Source organism: Thalassophryne amazonica, chromosome 4, assembly GCF_902500255.1.
Source record: "Thalassophryne amazonica chromosome 4, fThaAma1.1, whole genome shotgun sequence".
Taxonomy (NCBI): domain Eukaryota; kingdom Metazoa; phylum Chordata; class Actinopteri; order Batrachoidiformes; family Batrachoididae; genus Thalassophryne; species Thalassophryne amazonica.
The window spans coordinates 135,375,517-135,382,328 of record NC_047106.1 but is presented as its reverse complement, the minus strand read 5'-3'; positions in this window follow the sequence as shown (position 1 = coordinate 135,382,328).

Below are 6,812 nucleotides of genomic sequence, written 5' to 3'. Positions count from 1 at the left end.
ACTAATTCTTTGGATGATAAGATAATTTAGCTAATAAGTGAGACTTAAATTCACATTCCTTTTTATTTTATAAATACCTAGCCTGGACCACTTTTGCTTGTCAATATCAAATTTTGGGACTCAAGATCTGTGTGTGATTACAGTATGAATAACAATTTTGTTATGTTAAAGTACAACTCAATAAAGGTATATACAGTGGCTTGCAAAAGTATTCAGCCCCTTGGTATTTCATGCATTTTAATTTGTTTTATGGCGTTTCAAATACAAAAAATAAATCAGGCTTCTCAATATAAAAATTTCTAAAATTATCTTCCTTAGACTCAAACTGAAAACAAATCTCTACAACTTGATATAAATTAATTAAAAATATAAAAGCCAAGATGATGGGTTGCATAAGTAATCAGCCCCTTTGGTGTAATACCTGTAAATAATCAGTTTAATTGCCAGTTTTCTTCAGACAAGTCAGGAGATGGATACATGAACATTTCCAAGTCACTGAATATGTCTTGGACTTCATTTACAGCAGTTATGAAGAAATACAAACAGTATGGCACTCTGTGGTAAATCTGTACGGAGTAGACAGTTCTCAAAAACTGAGTGACTGTGCAAGAAGAAGAGTGAGAAAAGACACCAAGACACCCAGACAACCCAGAAAAAGTTGTAGGCTTCTGTGGCTGTGACTGAAGAAATTGTGCATAGTGCAAATTTTGTGTTTTGTATCCCCAGTTATACAGTTTCATGATGAAGTGGTACAGAGGAGGGTCTTCTTTCACTAAAACATCAAATCTAGGCTTGCATCTCAGATGTACCTTCTGGCAAACTTTCAGGTCTTCTTTTTAAAAGAAAATCCTCCTCTGCTCCACTTCATCATGAAGCTGTATAACTGGGGATATAAAATCCAAAACTTGCACTGTAAAGCTCCAGAAATTTGCGGACGATGCAGCCCCATCGGACTCATCTCTGATGGGGACGAGTCTGCCTACAGATGGGAAATCGATCACCTGGTGTAAACAGAACAATCTGGAGCTCAATCCCCTCAAGACAGTGGAGATGGTTGTTGACTTCAGGAAGAACCCAGTACTGGCCACCCCATCACTCTGTGTGACTCCCCAGTCACCATTGTAGAGTCCTTCCGCTACCTGGGGATCACCATCACCCAGGACCTCAACTGGGAGCTGAACATCACCTCTCACTAAGACAGCACAACAGAGGATGCACTTTCTGCAGCAGCTAAGGAAGTTCAACCTGCTCCACTTCTTTATACAAGCATCAACCTCCAAACCAATGGTACGGTACGTGTTATTTCCCTTCAATGAATTTGAGCATCTTTCTGACTTTGTGTTGTAAACTTGGTCATATTTGTGGACTTTTCTGCCAATCCTATTTGATCCATTATTGAAATGTAATCAGCATGTACGTACAATGCAAAAACTTTTAAAATATGACGGGAGAGGAAGGAGTGAAACCGGAAAAGTGACAAATCACAGCCTTTTGCGGCGTCTGTCATTTAGCAGGTGCACAGATTTGTAGCCACGCAGAGGGCTCTGATCTAAAGTGGTTTGGTTTGTTTCACCCAGAAATATGTGTGAAACTTAACACCATATGATGTTAAGCATTTTGTTAACCCTCTGAGGCTCAAATTACTTTTTAGTAACAAGAAAAAAAATCAGATATTTAGCTGTTGCAAATCTGCAGCGCCTGCCTTGAGAGGGTTCACCGACCTTGACTTACGGCCTGCCTAGTTTAGGTGCTGGGACTGAGCATGGTTTGGAAGAAAAACACACACACACAAAAAAAAACAAACAAACAAAAAAAACACCCAGCCTTTTAATCAAGGAAATGTGGTAAACACTCCTCTCGAAACAGCGAGTGTCTGTGCTGAACTTCATTTCGTACCTCTATTACTGGGCACGTACAGACCACTTTATTCAGTACACAGAGTGCCTTAATTGAGAAAGTGGTGGCATGATGAGTCAAAAAAACAAACAAACAAAAAAAAAAGAGTTACAGAGCTGCAGAAGCATAAATCAGGCTTTAAATTCATTAAATAAATCATCCATCATAAATTGTAAATTTATGGAAATTTGATTGCATAACTATTTGTATATTTATTTTGATAGCACCTGTACCTGGATGTGTTATTGTATGTGGTTAAATGATTAAAAAAAAAAATCAATTGAAATTGAAATGGACAGACGCAAAGTGGAAAAGTGTGCTGTGGTCTGATGAGTCCACATTTCAAACTGTTTTTGGAAATCATGGAAGTTGTGTCCTCTGGACAAAAGAGGAAAAAGACCAGATTGTTAGCAGCGCAAAGTTCAAAAGCCAGCATCTGTGATGGTATGGGGGTGTGTTAGTGCCCGTGGCATTGGCAACTTGCACATCTGTGATGGCACCATCATTGCTGAAAGGTACATCCAGGTTATGGAGCAACACATGCTGCCATCCAAGCTTATTTCAGCAACACAATGCCAAGCCACATTCTGCACGTGTTACAACAGCGTGGCTTCAAAGTAAAAGAGTGCGGGTACTAGATTGGCCTGCCTGTGGTGTGAGGCACATTATGAAGTGCAAAATATGACAAAGGAGACCACGAACTGCTGAACAGCTGAAGTCGTACATCAAGCAAGAATGGAAAAGAATTCCACCTACAAAGCTTCAACAATTAGTGTCCTCAGTTCCCAATGCTTATTAAGTGTTGTCAGAAGAAAAGGTGATGTAACACAGTGGCAGACATACCACTGTCCCAGCTTTTTTGAAATGTGTTGCAGACATCCATTTGAAAATGAACAGAAATTTGCAAAAAAAAAAACTAATAAAGTTTATCAGTTTGAACATTAAATATCTTGTCTTTGTGGTGTATTCAATTGAATATATGTTGAAGAGGATTTGCAAATCATTGTATTCTGTTTTTATTTACATTTTACACAACATCTCAACTTCATTGGAATTAGGATTGTAAAAGAATTATCAATATTAAACACGAAGTGTTGTCAACTCACCAAAATCTGCTATGTACTAAAGACATAGCTCATGCACTGACGATATTTTGACATCATGACAAAAAATGAACCTTTTTTTAAGTAATAAGAAAAACGTGCTACGCCTGGGTAAAGAAAATAAAATTCACAACATTGTTGTCAGAGTTATGAACCACAGAGCTTTCCACTCTCCTCTGCCTTTCAGTTACATCAACTCAGACAAAAAAAAGTTTTCTTAACTCACTGTTTGCCTTTTGGCTGCTCCCTGAGCAGGGTCACCACAGCAGATCCAACAATGGGATTTGGCACAAGTTTTTCCTGAAGAGAAACACACAGCCCTTGGTCTTCTGAAAAGGTCTCCCTTCAAAGTACTAACCAGGACCCACTCGGCTTCTGAGGTCCAACAAAACCAGGCTTTCACAGAGTGGACTGAATGCTTATTTTGACAGATGTAACAAACAGCAGTAAAATAAACAAATTAAACTAAAAATGTTTTCTCAGCTAATTAAATGCAAAATCTTTAGTACGTTTTCACTTGCTCCTACCGGTGGTTACTGAGGGTAGATGTTTCATTGTCAGATTTTCTTTCATTGTTTAACTGGTTACAAGGTGTTTTAACTTGAAAAACGTAAGGATATCTGAAAACTGACTGCAGTGTTTATTTTTTCTTATTTATTTAAAAGGGACAGTACATATTAATGAGGCGGTGGATATTTTGCCGGATAGGGCAAACACGCACCTAGCGATATTTGACTGATCTCCTCGCTGATTGGCTAGTTCAAATGACATCACCGTAGCGTTTATTTCAACATGGCAGAGTTGGTGCTAATTTTTCATCTTTAAATGCTGTTTTGGGTGCCATAAAGTCCTTTGAATCGGAACAGAAAATCACCTACTGGCAGAGAGATTCTCAGACACTAAAAGCTCAAAAACGTGGCATAGCCGTGCCTGAAATTATTTCCACCGCGTGGCGAAAAGTGCCAGTGGAAATAATTTTGTGTGGGGCGGTGGAAATAATTTCGGGCACGTTGGAAATAATTTTTGCAGTCTTTTTTGCAAAACCTTCGATCAGTCCACCCCTGAAAATAGTGAATGGTAAAATATGCCATTTTTCAATAATGGAAATCACCAATATCGAGCTACTATCATGAATGTAAGGAGATCTTAAACTCCGATTGCCTTTAAGTTCCCGCCCGTGCACGGCCATTCTGTTCCGTCGTGAATAAATTTAGACGGCCGGCAAAACAGTGCAACCTGCCATTTTGCCAGTGCCGCGTACGGCTAAATATCATCCAGTTCAACTTTGCCAAGGGCGCCACCATGTTGAAATAAACTCTGCAATGATGTCATCTGAACTAGTCAATCAGCAAGGAGATCCAGTCAAATATCCCAAGGTGCGTGTTTGCAGTATCCGGCAAACTATAACCTGCCTATACAATATGTAAATATGTCAGATTTCAGCCATAGACTAATTTCAATCTGTAGTCCCTGACAAGCTGATGTAAAAATTAACAAACAAAACAGCAACAAGACTGCACAAGACAGGAGACAAGAGGACAAAAAAGAACTGAGAACTAGAAAGTACAAGCAGTTCTTTGACACAAACTCAAAAATCGCAAAATTGATACAATTACAATATGAATAATTTAATTAACATTTACAGATCTAATGCCATGCATTTGTTGTAATGTGTTGATGTAATATAAAAGTTAATGAACAAACCTGTTTTGTATCAGCGAGCTTCAGGTGCAAAAACGGCATCCGGCACTTTTATTCGTTTCTTTTCTTCTTTTAAACCACTAATTTCTTCTTAATAGCAGAACATCTCATTAGCAGCACTTAGCCGCTGTTTGAACGACCTTCTCAGCTGTTGGGACTTTTCTGCGCTTAGTCGTTTCTTCTGCTTCTGGTTTATTGATAGTTTTCGTGGCTCTGGACGGCTTTCGGAAAACATATCAAAGACTTACAGAGTGAAACTTAATCGTTTCCGAGGACAGTATTTTAGTGTGCTCAGCTAGCTGTAGCCTGAGAAGCTAACAGAAAACCGCGGCTCTTCCTCTTCTTTACATTTTCGGGTGGCAACTAAAGTGAAAGTGGATTTCCGCCACCTAGTGTGTTGGAGTGTTGAGAGTCCTGTACCCCAATTGTCAAAATATAGATATTAAAAAAACAAAACATATAGGACAGATGGCAAGATAAAAAAAAAAAAAATAGAAAAGACAAGGAAGGAAGAAAACAAGAAGAAAAACGTATTTCCAACTGTACCTTAGAAATTGTATTGAATACTTTGTCTTTCAAATAGTGAACCAAACTCCCTGTAACAAATGAAAATAAATGTTCCAATTCTATTCACCACCCCCATATTTCTAATGTCCCTCATGAATTCCCCTCATTCTTGAGAGTATAATTGGGAGTGGACCAGGATATGTTCCACTGATTCTACAGTATGACAGCACTCACATGCTTGCTTATCAAATGTAACATCACTTTCAAGGTATCATTTGGAGATTTTAATCCATGCTTTTGTCATGACTCGACTGGACTATTGTAATGCACTGTACGCTGGTATTAGCCAGGCCTCACTTGCACGGCTGCAGCTGATTCAGAACGCTGCAGCCCGTCTTTTGACTGGATCCTTGAAGTGTGACCACATTTCACCTGTTCTTTCTTCCCTTCACTGGCTGCCAGTCTCATGGACAATATCCTGCTGCTTGATATAAATGACTCAGAGGACAGGACCACAGAACTTGAATCCGTACACAGGATTCTCTTTTGGATTTGTCTCTACCCACCGTAATGCTGTTGGAAGTTCCATCATCTCTACAGTGTATAGACGGGCTGAAGATCTTCTCTCAACAGACACGTGCTTGGATCCATTTATATACACCAGAACATACACTTACTACACAGTATGTAATCTCTCCTCAACTAGTACAGCGATGTTTACCAAACTTTTAACTACTTGTAAATCACCACCATAGTGCACCGGGGACAGCAAAAACTCTCCACATTCTCTTTCAGTGCTCAGTTTTTGACTCTCATAATACACTTCTTAATCATGTCCACGTATATTAACGTTAAAAGAAACTACAAACCAGTATTTTGTGTCTGTGTGCACTAGAATCTCGAAGAATCCTTTTGTCAGGTCAACCACCTGAAAACACTGAAACCAGTGGTGTAAAGAGCTAACACTGGGCCCTAATGTGGGACTGTCAAGGTGGGCACCCGAACCAGAGCACATGGTAACATAATGTCAACAGCAAACAAAAAGCAATGTCAAACACAGTCTTCCTGCGACCGTGAGGCAGTCTGAGTCTGTGCACATTTTTAAGTCAAGACACAAAACCTATTTTTATTCTCTTTCTTGTGGATAGTTTTTATTTTTATTTGTTTTATTATTTTACTTCTGTTTTTATTTATGTATTTGAAATTTTTTTATTCATTTCTAATTATTTATTCAATTTTATGTTGACTTGTTTTATGTAAGGCGCCTTGAGATGGCTTTTGCTGTGATTTGGCGTATTATAAGCTAATTAAATTAAATTAATTAAAATAGACATTTTCTAGAAAAGTAAAAATCATGTGTGAGCAGAAATCTGACCACTTACGTTTTAAAATGTGACATAATATTTTTGATCTTGTGTTGCTTGGCAAAATAATCAGTAGCTATTTGGTACAAATGAGATGATCAGTATGTAGTGTTAATATGAAGTCCATTAATTGCCTTTAAAATTTCCATTGATGTGTTGTATCAGAGGGCAGCACAGTGGCTGAGTGGTTAGCACTGATGCTAATTGTGCATTTTATTGGATTGTTAACATTCAGGGAAAA